Consider the following 19,160-nt stretch of genomic DNA (forward strand, 5'->3'; position numbering starts at 1 on the left):
ATAGAAGGCCGTCCGGTGTCTAAATAAAAGACGACGGGACCAAAAGCCAAGCTAGCTACCCTTCTACAGAGTTGGTGGAGCCAGAGTTCCAGCTATGCCACGCAACCAATGTAGTGAGCAAGAGGATTCTGAGGGCACCACTGAATGATTCTGGATTCATCTTAAATTCATTGGCCCTTGAGAACAGTTTTCTTTATATGTTGAATGTGCTCATTGGATTAGATGGTGTTCAAACTCTTTGGGTTCTGAACTACAATCTAAGTTCAGAAATTCTCAATGGGCTCTCTCCAAAGGAAAAGAAGTAAGGCGTACGCGACTTTTGACACAGTGGCTAACAGGAAGTAAGCATATCAAAACGCTGGCCGCTGCATTAGACTAAGGAGCTTCCGGGCCGAGTGTGTTCCACGTAAGGTGTACACTCAAAACTCTGGTGGGACTCGCTACAGGGGAAGGAAAAGGAAAAAGAGAAAAACAAAAACACTTCAAAGTCCCAGCGTAATCAGCCTTATTAAATCAAAGGGGGCAACAAGGAAAGAGCCAACCATGACGCTCTGCTATGACAGACTATGAGCTTTGGGACATTGGCAGGTTTCGCCTTTTGTTCATTAGACTCTCGGCGACCTGTCAGCGGGACGCGGGGAGGGACCCTGCGTCCTGTGCAAACTCACTGACTCAGCAGATGCACACGGAAAGAGCTGTCCCGGAAGGAAGCAAAGAGCCACAAGTGCCTGCCTCTGGGCCCAAACAACAGCAAGTAACCGAGGAGTGGCCCAGGAGTACCAGGAGCTGAGGGGTCAGGATTCATAAAATGTTATTTCGATACTCTAAAAACCAACGTCTACTGCTAGCCGGTTTGGCCATTGGAATTAAGTTGCCAACACTTAGAAATTGGGTGGCTGGGGGCGGGGGGCTCTGTCACAGAATCAATTCCAACTCATGGCGACCCTACAGGACAGGGTAGAACTAACCCTGTGGGTTTCCAAGACTAACTCTTTATGGGAGTAAAAAGCCCCGTCTATCTCCCATGGAGCGGCTGGTGGTTTTGAACTGCTGACCTTGTGGATCCCAGCCCAATGTGTAAGCACCAGGGCACCTCTACTCTTGAAAAACAAATTCATCAAACTAGTGGGCCACAGATATTCTGTATGGCCACCAGGTTTTGTGCATTTGTTTTACTGAATTAAGTTGCCAACACTTGGAAATTGAGAAATTAGCTAAAAATAAGAATTTTTAGCCTCTCTTCAAAATCTGGAAGTGCTGACAGTTCTGAGTCCACATTCCTACTCAACAGTAGCTACCTGTACCTCGACGACACAGAAAGCTGAAGGCCATGTGCTCCTGGAAAGACGGATAGCCTGGAAAACTCCCTGTGAGGCTGTAGGAGAAGGAACAGCCTGGAGGCAGTGGGTTGGTGTGTGTTGCAAGGTTCAGGAGTTTCACCTCCGTGCGCCTGCTCCAGCATCTGAGGAGCCCGCCCTGGCGCAGAGCACCGCGCTGGGGTCCCCGGTGTGCCGAGTCCCAGCCACGGCTAGGGAAGCAACTCGGTGGGCCTCCGCTTCGCACCTGCAAAGCTGCGGTATTTGATAGCCTCCAGGTATCACTCACTTTTTCGAAGTTTGCTTTATCACCCCTTTGCTTTTATAAAGGACTCACATTAGCACCAGTTTTCATAACCAAAAGAAATCCGTGTCGAGTTATAGATTATATTTCCTGGATTAACTAGAATAACCTCATGAAATGGGAAAATGGCTTTAAAGAGGCTCCTAAGGAGGAATCTCGTCAGTTAGGGTGAACGTTAGTAACAAAAGCCCAGGTGAGCCATGAGAGAAAGGCCGAACCCACCCCCACCCCACCCCCAATCCTTCCAGGTGTGTTGTAAAACGAGATCTGCCAAGAGTTTGCTTCCACTCCCCTAAAAAGTGAAATTTTGGAGACAGCCAACTGAAATATAATTTTACACTACCTCTAATAAAGAACCTCACCACGATTTTGTGCTGAGTGATAATATACATAAGTTTTGAAATTATATTCTACTTTTTCAGAGTTCATTTTATGCCACTTCGCCGTAGGAAAATAGGGAAAGAAATCCAATGACGATTTTCACTTTTAAGGGGAAAAAGGGCTTGTTTTTGTTTCTTTGTTTTTTAACTTTTAAGAAACCTGGTGCTAGGCACTGTTTTGCATCTAGTTGTGAAGAGACAGCACCCACTGGGAGCCCCAATAGAGGCGCCCCGAGCTCCTTCCTTGGGAACTAGAGTCAGCAGCTGGCTGCCACAGCTTTAGCACTGAGTCTGGGACATAGTACTCGTGTTATCTTGGGTTCTAGGAGTGGCTTGGGAAAGCTATCCCATATAAGTCAAGGAGTAACTTTCACTTCACACTATTTTTGGCTTATGAAAAGTTTCGTTGGAACGTTCCAGCAGGGATCGGAGTAAGGGCAGTGACAGTGGATTTACAATCCGACTCTCAATCTTGCCTCATCAACGTAACTGACAACACAGGCCCAAATGGAAAAGAGGCACATCACAAAATAAAGGATCCTTACACACATCACACTTACATAATCAATGATCCTGGCAGCCAGCAGTCAAGACATCAAGGGACACACTGTATTGGGGAAATCTACCACACAAGACCACATTAAAGAGTTGAAAACCAAGGGTGTTAGTTTGAGGACTAAGGTGTGCCTGACTCAATCGCACGGCACTTGCAATTGCCTCATATGCACGTGAAAGCTGGCCACTGAATGATACTGCAGAGGAATCCACGCGTTTGAATTGACGTGCAGGAGCAGAATAATTAAAGTACCATGGGCTGCCCAAAGGACAAACAAATCTGTCTTGGAAGAATGCTCCTTAGGAGACTTCCTGTCGTGTACTTTGGACATGTTATTGGAAGAGACCAGTCCCTGGAAAAAGAGGAACATCTTTAACCAGATGGACTGACCCACCGTCTGCCACAATGGGCTCCAACAGCAACGACTGAGGATGGACGGCATTTCGTTCTATCGTGCACAGATCACTGTGAGTCAGAACTGACTCAACCTCACCTAACAACAACAACAAACATCATGTAACCACCAAAAGGTGTATTTCCATAAATACCACTCACTGCCATCAAGTCAATGCCAATTCCTGATGACCCTGAAGGACAGGGTAGACGTGCCCTAGGGAGTTTCCAAGACTGTAACTGTTGACAGGAATCAAAAGCCCCGTCTTCCCCCTTGGCGCAGCTGGTGGTTTCAAACTGCTGACCTTGCGGATCACATAACCGCTCCACTACCAGGGCTCCCATTGAATTACCGAACCCCTGAAAATCATGGCCCAATCTAGTTGGCTCACATTCACCGCAGGTTCTGACCTCTTTTTGCATTGGGCAGAGAGCTGTCCAATTCCCTTGGTGGGCCACTAGCACCCTATTTACATAGTCCCACCCAATCCCTGCGTGGGCGCCACAAAGACAGTAGCTAGAAAGGGCCCCATTAAATAATTCACCGCTCTACTGATACACAGTAACTGCTCTATAAATATTAGATGTTGCCACCTTCTGGTCCCTTTCAGACTTCTGTCCTAGGGCTTGAATATTTTAACATTATCTCCCCGATTGTTTTATGATCCAAAAAGAAAGTGGCATCTGGTGAATACAGAGACAACTGTAAGTATGATGAGCACTTACAGACTTGGGTCGGCTGCTGTTTTCTAACACCAAGTGGGCCACGATCCCAAAGACCCCCAGTGCATTCGTGTTCTCAGCGGTGTGTTTGGGAAGAGCAGCATTAGCGATCTCAGCAGCTGCACAGCACAGCCACGGGCTTTCTCGGCAATCTGGAGGCCTCCTGAGACTCCATCTGCAGCAGGTACAGTCCGAGGCTGACGGTTTGAATACCCGCCTCCAGCAGCTGGGCTGGTCTTTCTTCATCCACAATGCTTCACACAGGCGCCCAAGTCTCTCTACCAACAGGTGAAATGGGAGGCTACCCTCCAGGCTGGTGTAACCGGCTGCCTTTGAACAGAGGGACACCGCGGTGGCAGCACCAGGGAGCAGCTTGGATCGGCTGGCGTGATCTCTAACAACCTTCCACCGTCAATGGGCACAAGGGTATGTCCCTGGCCATCCCGCCTGGCAGGCTCTCCATCTAAGATCTCGACATGCTGAAGTTTTTGTACACACTGCACATGTCTTCCATTAAAAAATAAATATGCATGTGAAGCATAATCGAATTTAAAACCACTCTGCAAACGGCAATTAATCTGAGAAAAACAAGAAAGGCAACCCCACGCCTGTCCTCCGTCTTCCAGCTGAGAGCCCATGCAGATGTGCCTGTCCGACACTGGCAGAGCCAGCCCCTCTGGTGCCCCCAGTCGTGGCGCCAAAAGGCTGCACCTCACTCCCTCCCAGAAGGAATTTTTTGTCTCAACACTTGGAAATTTTAAAAACACTGGTAAATGGCTGCCTTTGGGACAAGTATAATTGTGGACCCGAAAGATCCATTCGGATCTTTTTGAAAACTCAAAGTGATGAGTATTTTTTTTAATTTCCATATTGTATTCTGAGTACCAAACCCTCATCGAGATGGGAGAACCACCTGATGAGACCTGGGTTTCTTATTTCCATTGCTGCCCGACAGACAAGGGACCAAACACTCAGATGGCCACTGTGTCCCTTATGTAAAGCCCCAAACACTGGTGGGTTCTCTCTGCAAGGGGGGAGGGGCTTCTAAAAGGGACAACAATCAGGCTACGTGCACCCTGACTGGCAACGGTTTTTATCAAATGGGGCAAACATAAAAACGGTTTCTTTAAATTCACTGGAAAACAGCCACACGCAAAATGGTCACCATCTGAGAAATGGCTTCAATCTACAAACCCGCGTAATGGGAAACCATCAGGAGTGAACTAGCTGTCTGCCTCACTGCGCAGAAAGTTTGACCTTCTCTGCCCAAGCTGCATATAAACCAGGCAATAAATGTTTATTAAGCAAGACAGAAAATGTGTTGCAGTCAGGAAATATAAGGAGACAGCGACCCCAGCTCCGCCACCAACCAACCGCACATCTCTGGAATCGATGCCATCTGGCCGCCCTCAGGTGCCTCGCCCGCCCTTCATACGGCCTTCAGACAACATGGTAGCCAGTGGACACTGCGGGCTTACGGAAGAAACATAAAGCTCTCGCTGCCTTCTCCCTCAGAGCTGACCCGGGACTGGCCCGGGGAATGTTTAACACACTGAAAATTCACCACGCTGCTCGGAATCCGGGCCAAGTGTGGATAAAGCAACATATCAAATTCTTTACTTCTCAGTTGACAAAAAAGAGCATGGCGACCCTTTAAGCTAGGACTTCTTCACCCAGGACAAATGGCAAGGATTTCATGATAAATGTTCTCATATTCCATGAAGTTTGGGTACACCCAGAAGTGTATCCTCTGGGTCTGGCCCCCTGGGGGGCCCATCTGACCACAGGAATGAGACATGGCCGCCTTCCTTTGTCCCCAAACAGAATACAAAATGCCTTCCATGTGACCTCCCGTCTCATCCTCCCTAAATGCATCATTGATTCTCACCATTTTATGCTCCAGTTCCTGCCCCGGCTCAGACGCAGCCTGGGACAAGTTCATATTTCAAATGCCCCTTCCTTTAAAAGCGTAGCAGGAGTGACCAGAACAATTAGCGAATTGTCTTCCACTTTCCTTTTGCGTGCCACCTTCTCCGATTTCAGTGACTCATGCAACCCCTCCTGGATCCAGAACTTTCTACCCGGCCGGTCCACAGGAGACAGAAGCAAACAGGCGCACAGAAAGGGCGGAGGCAGGGAAGGACGCGTTCTGGCGCGTCTTCATTTAGAACATTGACAGAGCAGTGGTTCCATTCCCATCGACCAACATCAAACAAAAATTCACACCTTAAGTTCCTTTACAAAAAAAAAAAAGAGGACAAAAAAAACCCAAAAGTAGTTATAGATTTAGGTCACTTTATTTTAAACCTCAGCCCTCTCCTAAGTGGCCTGAATAACCCCACATCAGCTTGAAGTGACAAGTCTTGTAATTCCTGTGAATAATTCAGTTGAATGAATTTGTTATACTTGTTGTTGAACGAAAATGTTACTTCAGAGACTGACAAGTTACTTGCCCACAAAAATATTCAGCCTGAATAGCTTCCATTTCTATTAGTGGAGAGGGGGGAAACTGCGCCCAGATTGGGTCTCCTGCCAGGCAGAGCCTTGGGCCACCGTGGTGGAAAGAGGCAGCACGTGTGTCCAGGGAGCCTTCCTGCTCGACCCCGTGTCCCACACAAACCAGAGCACCCCGGGGGGGGGGGGGGGCGTAAGACTCCGAAGACACGTGTTTGAAGTCTGGTACCATCACTGCCGATGACTTTCTTCGTGAACAATGCATGCCAGGAGACTGCATCGGGGCTTCCACTAAAGTGGAAACAATAAAATCAGCCGTGGCAGCAGCAGCAACAACATGGCTTGGTTTGCTGGGGGTTCTCTTTGTTTATTTTCCCTGTCATCGTCGTTTCGTTGCTTCTCTATGTGTGCCCTTTTTAACGGCGTGTCTTCTCGTTGACACACAAAGCCAGCATCTTGGCAGGAGAAAGCAACACGCCCAGGATGGCGCTGGCCTTGGGCAACAGAAGCATTTGTGGCTGGGGCTGGGAGACATCTGCCTCGTTCCTGCTGCACTTGGAGAAGGTCCCTGGCTTGCCATCCTGGCCTCTCTCTAGGCCCTCGTCATTCTTCCCAGATGCACCAACGAGCTACTCAGTCCATGAAGCTGGGAATGGGGGGAGTAGGGGCCCTGCCCCTCAGTCCTCTTCCTTCTTGGGTGCCAACTACCTGCCCTCTAGAAGCTTGCAGCTTGTGTGCTTGGACATCCTGGCTATCGGGGCCCAGGCTATCGGGCACCAGGCTATCGGAGGAAGCTTGATGGTCTAGCACTGCCGGTGAGCAGGGAGGCGAGTCTAGGGGCTGTGGGATTCCGCCTGAGGAAGCCCATTGTTGACACACACCGAGGCCACATTCTCCAAAGTTGGAGCGGTCAATAAAAAAGGTACAATCAGAATTCCAGATGTCTTCCTTCTTCCTGCTTCTGTTATAGCTGATTCAGAATTCCGGCCGGCAGGGTTAAGTGAGGTGTCATTTATTTCCCTTGCCTCAACTCCCAACAAGCTGAAAAACGAGTGCTTCTTATTTTCCTTCTAAGCACCCTGTAAGAACTAGAACCCTTCTGCCACCAGTCATCATGTGTCCTTATGCTGTCCTGTGGTGGCTGGCGTGCTGCTGGAACGCTGGGTACTACGGCCGTGGTATGTCACTCACCGGCAGGGTCACCCACAGTAGGAAAGTTTGGGCAAAGTTTCTAGACTCAGACACACTAGGAAGAAAGGCCTGGCAGTCTCCTGAAAAGCAGCCGATGGAAACCCTATGCATCCCAAAGGAATGCTGTCCGACATGTGCTTGAAGAGGAGCTCCCTGGGGTGGAAGGCACTCCAACACAAGGCTGCAACAATGGCTTTGAGCATCTCAACCATTCGGAAGAGGCTGCGGGCGGGGCCAGGCATTGTATTACATTCATTCTGTTTGGGGTCTTTAATTCTCCCGGGGCCACCCCAAGTCGGTGCCAACTGCACAGCAACTCAACAAACCCAAAACACTGATGTTTTCCAGTTCATCCAGAAGTTACAAAGAATCCCTCTTAGTGTTACCAGGCTCGGTTTCCATTGTTTTCTACCTCAGCCACTTAGTGGTCGTCACGGAGTGGCCCGTCCACATCGCTCCCCGTACTTGTAAAATGGGAATGGTGACCTTCCCCACTTCCCAGGCCTCATCAGAGTGAATGAAACAATGAGGACCAAAGGCGCTTAAGTACCTGGAGCCCAATAGGAGCTTCCAAAAGTTCACGTAAACAGAGACTCAAAAGGTGATGGACTTTTTCCATGAACTTTTTGAAGCACCCTTGTACAGATCAAGGATCTGTTAAATACACATCACCTACCATCTTCATCCAGGAGTCCTGGTGGCAGAGTGGGTTATGCGGTGGGCTCCTGATAGCAAAGTCAGCAGTTCAAAGCCACCAGCCACTCTTCCACAGAAACACGAGGCTTTCTACTACCATTAACAGAGTACTGGAAACGCACAGGGGCAGCTTTACTGTCTATCCTATAAGGTCACTATGAGTCAGCAATGGCTTGATGGGAGCGAGTGAGTGAGTGAGTGAGTGAGTGAGTGAGTGAGTGAGCGAGCAAATGAGGATGCTCATCTTCATCGATCAAAAAGGTCAGGCTCATCTAGGAGCAGAGGGAGCTTTCAGAGATCATTCACACAGCCTGTCTTTCATCCTCAGGCAGGGAAACGGAGGCCTGGCTGAACCTGTGGCGTAGAAAACCTTCCTTCGTTCCTACATGCCCAGTTCTGAGCCGCACCTTCCCCACATCCTTGAATTAGGGCTCGTCAGATAAGAATCTGTGAACTCGAGCCACGGCTGGTATGAAATCTTTCTTTACAGAACACACTGATAAGGCCGGCTTGGGATTATGAGCACGTCGGGCCCAGGCCCGGCCTCGACTGGAAGCTCGCCCGGCTTCTCATCCAGGGGCTAAGAAAGAGCTGTGCTGTGCCTCCCTGATGAGTCAGGTTTCTGGAATCAGCGTCAATTCTCCTGGGTTCACTCTTGCAGAGAATCTGCTTTTCCGAAGGACTCCCGGCACCCCCAAATCCTATTTTATCCATTTGGGTTTCTATTCCTGTCACTTCTGAGGATGCACCAACTACGATGTTGATCCACATTCCCCATCTCAGCCACAAATAAACCAACGGTCTATAAAAACGACTAAGCCTTTTGTAAATGTAAAGCTAGAGATAGGAATACTTGCTACTAGAGTTCTGTATAGGAATAGCATGCTTATCATTTAAGGAAGCTTTCCTGGTGCTGAATACCGCTAGGGATGATTATGGCTGAGTGCGTTCTGACTCATAGCCACCGTGTTCGCAGCGGCGTGGAAACACTGCCAGGTCACTGCCCTGTTTAGCCCCCGGTGCCAACCCGTCCGGTGGAGGGCTTCTCTTCATCAGTGACCTCCACTTGATCAGGCATGCTGTCCTTTGCCCAAGTGGACAACCTGTCCAAGTACACGAGACCAGTACACCCTGGCTTCCAAGGAACCATTCTGGCTGTTCCTCCTTCCGAGGGAGATGTGTTCTTTCTGCTGGCGTTCCACGGTATCTTCAAGAGTCTTTCCCAGCACCGGAAAGCAAAGGTTTCCCTTCTTCCGGGGCCACATCTGGCCCCCCAGTTGCTCTTATTTCCAGGAGAGGCTCTGTTCACTGTCATTCTAAAATGCTTCTGATGAGATTCCTCGAATAACGCTCACATATTGTATTTGTGGATAATCAATAACCTGTCATCACTGCTGAATTCCTGTCAAATCCCACTTCCCTCTCAGGACTAAGTAGGCAATTCTGAGCACTCGCAAAGGAAAACGACGCTGTGAGCAAGCTACCGTTTATATCTAAGGCCTGCTTTTAGTTTTTCAATAAACAACAACTTGAATTCTGTCTGGCATTACCAACTCTTTACTGTAGTTAAAGCTAGCCTCGGAAATTGAGAGAAAGGTACAGAAGATACACCGAGTCCCCCTCCAACCATAATCCCAAATAGACTCCTACCCGGTACTCCTTGTTGGTACCAGGTGGTTGCTGACAAACAGGAAGGCTGATTCCAACCTGGAGTCACACCGAGGGCTCTCTGTGGGAGGGTGTAGTCCAGAGTTTATTAACTTGATAGTCTCAGCTGTGGCGATCATGCATTTAGCAGTTTGCAAAGGTCAGTTTAGTTTGCAGGGCCACTAAAATTAGTTTATCAGCAAATATTCCAAAATAGTAAGCATGAATGCCTTACTCTTGGGCTCTGTTCTGTCCGCCTCTGCCGTCGTATCTCCATTGACCCCAGCTTACTCCACCTGCGACCTGGGAAGAGTCATCCCTATACTGTTTGACGAGGTCAAGTCCAGTATCTCCACTTTCTCACAACACACTCCTTCCTCTTCCTAACCATTTAACCCAGGCCTCTACCTTTCCAACAGCTGACGTGCCATTCACATTTAAAAGCAATTTTACACAACTTGTACACGAACAGTATTTTCCTTTCTATTCCTGGGTGTCCGGCATGATCAATTATAAGGAAGTGATTGGACAATTCTAATGGAGCTTTAATCTTTCGGATTTTGAATTGTGATCACCTCACCAACAAGTTTAGACAGATGGTCCGGGATAGCCCTCTGGTTTACTCCCCAATACATCCTACACTCAATCTGCCCAGGTTACCGCCCCAGCAGCTTCCCATTCACACACCATCCCAACAACGTAGCAAACCCTCCTCAGAAACACCATGTGATGTGATACCAAACGCGCAACCCCCAAGACACAAGACAGGTACACTGGCCTTCGCCATAATTAAACATTTCTATGCACCAAACGGCTTTAACAACAGAGTAAAGAGACAGCAGAATGGGATCAAGTATTTAGGAACCATATGTCCAATATGACTTTAACAACCCAAATACATAAAAAAAAATCCTATAACTCAACAACAAAAAGACAAGTCAATGAATAAAGACAAAGGTTGGACAGGCCTGTCAAAAAGCCACTAAGCTGATGAGAAGATCGTCCACATCACTAACCACTAGGGAAACGCAAATCAATGCCACAAGGAGATCCTACTTCACTCCAGTAGGGTGGGACTCGGGAGAAAAATGTCAAATAACAAGTGTTTGAGACGGCATGCAGCAACTGGCATTTCCAGTCCATTGCTGGTGGGATCCTAACACAGCCCGGCCACTGTGAAAAAGTGGGGAACTTCCTCAGTACGTTGAACATAAATGACGGAGCAGTTCCACTCCCCGGCATACACCCGAAAGACTTGAAAGCCAGGACACAGACAGATACTTGCACACCAACGCTCATGGCGGCATGAGATGGAAATAAGCCAACTGTCCCTGAAGAGACGGGTGGGTAGACAAAGTGTGGTCCATCCATACAACAGTGTAGCCTCGGTCGGCCCTCAAAGCCTCCCTGTAGCGAGTCCACTCACACTCATCATGACCTTGCAGGACAGAGAACGGACGCTGGATTTCCAAGACTGCAGCCCTGGAGAGAAAGGACTGGTGCACGCTGCAACTTGGATGAGCCTTGAAAATGGAACCTCGTAGGGGGCTATCACCCAGCGTTGAACATGCCCCACGTTTGCAGTTACTCACGCCACTTTTGCCCCGTTTCTGACCCCAGGCTCTTTGGGATTTTTATCACTTCTGACAGTGCCTAGTGACAGATAGACTGTGTGAGGCCACTTGGACAATTCTGCCTGGAGGTTCATTAAGACGTGGCAGTAGATTGCCTGTGCATACAAATGCTACTCTTGCTTTTTTATCTGACTGCTAAGGGCATTTGTGATGTCTACTGTACATACTCATGTATAAGCCAAGTTTTTCAGCACACTTTTAATGCAGTTTTTGTGGTAAAATGAGGTGCTTCTACTTGAGCAGATTCGGTGATTATCTTGTGACTTTAATAATGTTGCAAATCTGGAAGAGTGTGTGATTGCCCGCAAAGTGTGCATTTCCATATAAAAATGTATAAACTTGATGCATTCCGATAACAAGTGGGGCTCCAGTTACACAGCCTGTGTTGCTGTTGGCATCCACCCCCCACCCCCACCCCCTCCACCCCCGGTGTCACCTTCTGATACAACGTCTCTTTTCTTAACTTGTCAGTTGACGAGACAGGCAGCTCTGCTGCTCCAGCGCACAAACCCTTACGGGGTAATAAAATAACTCAGCCGATCAAAAAAACCCACACACGGTCGCACTTCTGTAAATGGGCTGCAATGGGCACAGACAGAGAAACAGAAGTCTGGGTCTTTCCCAGGCTTATTAGCAGGAGAGTGTGGGAAATAAGGAAGGCATTTCTTAGGGGTGCCTGAGTTTCTGTGAAGGATGAAGGAAAGATTGGAAATGAGAATGGGGCTGTCTGTACAACATGGCAAACTTAAATGCCACGGGGTTGTGCATGTACAAATCGCAAGTATTTCACCAGAATAAACGTTTTCTGCGAAGGCTCCAAGTGCTCCTTCCACATCACTCTGTCTCACCAGCGATCTAAAACATGGGGTTGGGGGACGCAAGCTGAGTCTGAAAGGGAAGCATTAGAACTTTTAATGAGGCTTACTTTTCCCATCCTTCTTGTGTCTATTTCGTGTCATTTAGAATGCACACCGAGCTGGTCCATATGTCTGTGATTGTTTAAGTCATAAATATACTAATGCTGACCATGTGAGCAAACACAGATTTGATTAACAGGAGGAGAACAGCACTAAAAAACGTGAAGCTAACCTAGTAGTGCGCTAAACAGTAACATTTCCTCCTAATACAGTTCCTTTGTATCCCCGACTTCATAATACACAATTCCGCCTAAATGGTGAATTCCGATTGCTTGACTAATAAAATATTTTGTATTCATTAAGTATTTAGATGGTAACATGATGTTCTTATTACTAAAATCAGACCTCACTCTCAGCTTTCTCGTTCTGAGTAACTTGTTCTCATTCAGGCCTACTCACAAAGATGGTCTCCATAGTTAAAATTTTTAAAACTGCCTAAGTTTTAAAATTAAAACTAATAAGCAGTCAACGTTGTTTGAGAAACAAATGGCACCCACGGCAGAATTTCAAACATACAGTGCTTACAATGCCCAGGCCCCGTGGTATCTCCATTATCCTTATCCAAACCTCCTAACACCACTAGTAGCCCGGTATCTTAACCAAGGCGAAACTCACTTTTGTCAAACTCCAGATTTCTTTAAAACTAGGGTAGATAAGGTCTTCAACAAAGGGGATCTGCAGGTAAACCATCATTGCTGTACTTTTCAATGTTTCCCTGGAGCTCTGGTGGTGCAATGGTTACAGTGCTTGACTGTCAACCTCAAGGTCACTGGTTTGAACACACCAATGTTTCTCATCCTTGTGCTGCCAGTCACAGGCTGGGCTCCTCAAATGCGATGCTGACAGTCAGTTCAATTACTTGTTGTTGTTGTTGTCAGATGCCATCAAGTCAGTCGACTCGCAGCAAGACTATGCACACTAGGATGAGACACTGCCAGGCCGACGGAAGCTATCCACACAACTGTTCTCAGGGTTAAACCCAGGGGTGCAGCCATTATGTCAGCCGATCTTGTGATGGTCAAGGGCCTTCTTCATTTTTGCTGCCCCTCTGCTTTACCACGCATGTTCTTTTCCAGGGACTAGTCCCTCCTTATAACATATCTGAGAGGAAGTACAGAGAGCCAAACGACGGTCGAATGTGATAGTGGGAAGGAGGAAGGTGAAAGGAAATAGAGGGAAGAACTAGGAGGCAAATGACATTTATAGCTATACAAACACAGGCATGTATATATGTAAATATATTAATATATAACTACAGGGATATAGGTCTATATACTTATAGGTTAAGTATTATGGTATCAGATGGACACTGGGTCTCTACTCAAGCCCTCCCTCAATGTAAGACCACTTTGTTCTAATAATCTGGCATTCTGTGATGCTCACCTTTCCGACACAATTGCTGAAGACAAAATGATGCATAAGCAGATGTGGAGAAGAAAGCTGATGGTACCTGGCAATCAAAAGATCTAGCCTCTGGAGTCTTATAGGCTTGAAAGTAAACAAGTGGCCATCTAGCTCAGATGCAACAAAGCCCACATGGAAGAAGCACACTAACCCGTGTGATCACCATGTGTCGCTGAGATCCAGAATCAGACACCAGAAAACCCAAAACAATCAACCATTTTGATGCTAACGAGAGGGGTTGGAATGGAGACCCATCTGTAGACAATTGGACATCCCTCACAGAAGGGGAGCAACAAAGAGACGAGCCAGTCAGGGTGCAGCGTAGCACCAATGACACGCACAACGTTCCTCTAGTTCTTTAATGCTTCCTCCCCACAACTATCATGACCCCAGTTCTATCTTAGAAATCTGGCTAAAGCAGAGCATATACACTGGCACAGATAAGAGCTCTCCACACACAGAGCCCAGGACAGATAAACCCCTCAGGACTAATAATGATAGTAGTGATACCATGAGGGTGGGTTGAAGGTGGGGGGAGAAGGGTGAACCGATCGCAATGATCTATGTACAAACCCCCCACTCACCGCACAAGGGGGATGAACAGAAATGTGGGTGAAGGGAAACAGCAGTTGGTGTAAAATATTAAAATAAAAATAATTTATAAATTATCAAGGGTTCATGAGGGTGGAAGGGTGGGGGAGGGAAGGGGGAAAATGAGCTGATACCAATAGAAAGGAAATGTTTTAGAGATGATGATGGCAACATACGTACAAATGTGCTTGGTACAATTGATACATGGATTATTATAAGAGCTGTAAGAGCCCCCAATGAAATGATTTATCAAAATAAAAAAAATTTTTAAGTACATAAGACAAAGTCTCACCACAACTAATATGTGCAAGCAACGCTCTTGGCTTTAGCAGTGAGCAAAATATAAAAACCTTTAGCAGTGAGCAAAATCCCAAAGACATTAGGTTATAACTGGAAGGCACTGGGCACAATGAGAAAAGCTTGGAATAACATTACCAACACTCCCAACTCACTCTCATCGGTTGACCTGCCTCATAGCGACCAGACAGAACATGGGAGAATTGGCTCTGTGGGTTTCCAAGACTGTAATTCTTTACCAGAGCAGAAAGCCTCATCTTTCTCCCTCGGAGTGCGCTGGTGGTGTCAAACTCCTGACCTTGCGATTTACAGCTCAATGCATAATCACTCACTACACCACCTCCTTACCCATGATTATTTCTCAAAATGAAGGGCCCTATTAGTCCCAGTGTCACTAAAGTCCATCTGCCTCTCAGTCTACCGAGCCACTGTTTCCTGGTGAAGGTGGACTGAAATGATGGATTAACCAGAATTTAGAACAGGCGAGCACACCACACACACACTAGAAAAAAAAACAAAAACCCTAAACTGAAAACTCACTGCCAATACGTCTAGGCCAGTTCACACACTCCGTTTGAAGAATTCTGGTCAGGCTTCTGTAGGCCCAGCCAGTTACTGAGGGTTAACATATCACAGCCAGGAACAAGGTTCTTCAGAGGACTTTTGCTGGCGAGCACCCCTCCCAGGACTTGGCCCCGATGCTGACGAAGGCCCATTTACACCTGGAGGTTACAGCGGATGCCCGGCTGTGCCTCTCACAGCTGCCACATTTCACTGTGCAACCCAATCCCTCATGATACCGGCCCCCGGGCTCCCCTTCCAGGAGCTGCCAGGAGAGCATCTTTTTATTTATTCAGAGTTATTACAGAATCACAGGGCCTGCTCTCCACGGTCACTGCTGCTACACAGAAAGCCATGCCCAAGCAGCCTGCCTTTCCGCACAGAACGCCAACCCCCCAGCCCGAGAATCAAAGCGTTCGGCAGAATCCAGGGTAAACACATGAAGTAAGATGGTAACAAGAACTCTCCATCCAGCTAGCCCTTCCCTTATAAACAGCCGAGATCACTTCACAAGCACCTCCCTGAACCCAAAGATCTGAGGCTGGCCCACATCTCCACCCTGGGGGTACCTAATGTCATGCGCTCCCTCTGAAGACAAAGTGGGCCTGAATTTTGGGTTGCGATCTCTCTCTCTCTGTCTCTCTGTCTCTCTCTCTCTCTCTCTCTCACACACACACACACACACACACACACATTTTTGGATTTCTCTCTCTCTCTACTGTATTCTGCTGAAAGAGCAATTCTGCCCCCAAATGTCTGCAATTTGCTCAGTGTCCATCCACAAAGCCGGTCCTTGGCTGAGATCTCACGCCCGGTATGTGCTCTGTCACATACGAAAAACATTAAATCCTGCTTGGTGCCTTCTCCTCCCCAGTCATATGCACCTAAATTCAATATCAGCTTCCTGACTTCATACTCAGCCTGGCTCTCCCCCATCCCAAGCAGTTCGGCAACAGGAGGAAGAAAGGGGTACACAGAAGCAGGCCCATCTCCGCAGTGTCCCTACTGGGGAAGCCCCACTCCCCGCTACTAGAATCTTCTACAGACTGTAGATCCCAGAGCCACCCCCACCACCCACCACCCATATTGGCTTATTGGGTGCTCATGCTGTGCCACAACCCAAAGTCCCTTTCTGAGATCAGCAGGATGGACTTCCTGCCAGCTCCAATACAGCACGAGCCACTCCAGACAGCCTTCTCCATCCAAACGCTCAGCCCTGCGGTCTTTCTGCTTCCCATGTGCCCCACCCCAATCATCCCCGCCTTGGGTATTTCCTCGTCCCCAGATTCTCCCTGAACCAGCCCCTCTCCCTCTCGGACCACATGCTCTAGAACCTCCCCTGTGCTGTTAAAATTCCCCAGGGGTTCCAGGAGCAGAGGATCTTTGAGTGCAGCCTCCTGATTCCATGACCATTTCCCGATGCCGTGACCTTGGGCTGCGCACAGTACTTACCTCATCTCGGAAGTGAGGTTTAAATGAAAGGGAACCACTTAGCCAAATCCCCCGCGCACAGTCCAGTATTTTCCTAAGAGCCCATTTCTGTGGGGAAAATGTTTCCTCCACGGGAGTGACTATCATTCCCGCCCTGCACCACCTTTGCACGGGGCTTCCTGGGTGAGAGCACCGAGCTGAGAGGTTTAACAACCTTCAGCCCATTTTGCTTTCAACATCGTGTGAAAATGTATCTTGAAGAGTCATCCCCCTTTGAGGCTCCCCGCACCCCTATTCAGTCTTACTACCCTCTACCCCAGTTCTCGGCGGCCACTCACTTGTTTGTGGAAATGTCCCCACGCTCTCCAAACAGAAGGCAATGGAGTCTGCTCACGATTTTCTCCTCGGACTTTTCTTCTGGGATGGTTCTTCCCCGAAAGTCAGCTCCTACGAGGAGGAGAAGAAGAGGGGCAAGATTAAAGAAGAGGGATTACGACAACCTGGATCATTCATTACCTGCGCGGCCTAGAGCAACTACTTACGCTCTTGGAGCCTCCGTTTCCTCACCCATCAATTAGGGAAGGAAGCGGGCTTTCTACTGTCCTGAAGAGTCAGTATCTCAAACCCACAGGGGCAGTTCCACTCTGCCCTATCAGGTCCTATAGGAGTGGCAGTGAGCTGGGAGCTGAAGAATGCAAAGTATGTATTTGACCACAATTAGGTGGAGGATTTTATCTCCTTGCTCCCACTGGCTTTTCAATGATCCTATTTACAGTAGTTTTTGTTGTTAATTTTGTTATCTTTTAATTCAGAACAAAATACACAGACACTTTTTCATGGTAAAAACTTTTAAGTAAAACCAGTTCATAAAAAAACACAAACCTCTCTGTCATCAAGTTCATGGCGACTCCTTGTGAGCCTGGAGGGCAAGTAGAACTGCCCCTGTGAGTTTCCGAAACTGTAAGTCTTTCGGAGAGGTGGGAAGCCTCGTCTTTGTCCAGCAAACATAGACTAAAAGAAGCTCTGGTACAACATGGTCAGCAGTTGGACTACTAAACACAAGATCAGCAGTTCAAAACCACAAGCCTCTAATGGGTTGCTAATCAAACCATTGTGATCCATGGGATTTCATTAACTGGATTTCTGAAGAAAATCACTACACCTGGAAACGTTTATCTTAGCCTGGAAACATCCAGTATCATGGTATGGTAGTTACATAATCTGGTGTCATTTGGGGACTGGAGAGGATTACGAGTGAAGGAATGGAGTCTGGCCTGTCAATCAAGATATAACCAATGAGACCTCTGTGTAGGCATGGCCTTCTCTTGAGAATTCTGGGAACTCTGGTTATTTCCTCTGCTCCCTTCCTGCGAGACATCCCTGAGGGGGCACCACAATGACCTACCCTGATGCACTAGGAACTGGAGGAGCCACATGGAGACCCTGGAGATGCTTCTACCACCATTGACTTTGCACCCACACTGACTCTGCACCCGCTGGGCCGTGATCTCCCGGCATTCAGCATGACTGCATGTGTTCTGTCTTCTTTTTTTTAATCATTTTATTAGGAGCTCATACAACTATTATCACAATCCATACATACATTGTGTAAAGCACATTTGTACATTCATTGCCCTCATCATTCTCAAAACATTTGCTCTCCACCTAAGCCCCTGACATCAGCTTATTTTCCCCCACCCTCTTTGCTCCTCCTCCCTTGTGAACCCTTGATAATTTATAAATTATTATTTTGTCATATCTTGCCCTGTCCGACATCTCCCTTCACCCACTTTTCTGTTGTCCGTCCCCCAGGGAGGAGGTCACATGTAGATCTTTGTAGTCAGTTCCCCCTTTCCAACCCATCCGCCCTCTACGCTCCCAGTATCGCCACTCACACCACTGGTCCTGAAGGGATCATCTGCCCTGGATTCCCTGTGTTTCTAGTTCCTATCTGTACCAGTGTACATCCTCTACTCTAGCCAGACTTGCAAGGGGGAGGAAGCATTTAGGAACTAGAGGAAAGTTGTATTTTTCATTGTTGCTATATCGCTCCCTGACTGGCTCATCTCCTCCCCGAGACCCTCTGTAAGGGAGTGTCCAATGGCCTACAAATGGGCTTTGGGTCTCCACTCCGCGCACTCTCCCCTCCTCCCCACATTCACTATGGTAAGATTTTTTGTTCTGATGATGCCCGATACCTGATCCCTTCAACACCTCGTGATCACACCGGCTGATGTGCTTCTTCCATGTGGGCTTTGTTGTTGCTTCTGCGCTAGATGGCCACTTGTTTGCCTTCAAGCCTTTAAGACTCCAGACACTATATCTTTTGATAGCCAGGCACCATCAGCTTTCTTCGCCACATTTGCTTACGCACCCATTTGTCTTCAGCAATCATAAAATGGAGGTGAGCACACAATGATATGAATTTTTGTTCTTTGATGCCTGATAACTGATCCCTTCGGCGCCTTGTGATCACACAGGCTGGTGTGCTTCTTCCATGTGGGCTTTGTTGGGTCTGAGCTAGATAACCGCTTGTTTACCTTCAAGCCTTTACTGCTTTGTGAGTCTTAAGAGGACTGCATAGATTGGTTATCAGACATAAGGGCTAATTTCGTACTTATGGACTTGATCTGGACTGTAAATTTCTTAATGTACAATTACCCTT

The 19,160-nt window shown here is 47.7% G+C and overlaps 1 protein-coding gene across 3 annotated transcripts in view; it reads right to left on the reverse strand.

Moving 5' to 3' along the window:
• The window catches only part of TANC1 (tetratricopeptide repeat, ankyrin repeat and coiled-coil containing 1), a 299,529-nt gene that overhangs the window by 238,296 nt on the left and 42,073 nt on the right, over nt 1-19,160 (reverse strand). For all 3 annotated transcript variants that reach the window (XM_075529696.1, XM_075529694.1, XM_075529697.1), the window contains exon 2: nt 16,834-16,942. The gene's annotated coding sequence lies outside the window, so the exon portion shown is untranslated. The remainder of the gene's footprint in view (nt 1-16,833; nt 16,943-19,160) is intronic.

The sequence above is a fragment of the Tenrec ecaudatus genome, chromosome 13 (genome assembly GCF_050624435.1).
Source record: "Tenrec ecaudatus isolate mTenEca1 chromosome 13, mTenEca1.hap1, whole genome shotgun sequence".
Taxonomy (NCBI): Eukaryota; Metazoa; Chordata; class Mammalia; order Afrosoricida; family Tenrecidae; genus Tenrec; species Tenrec ecaudatus.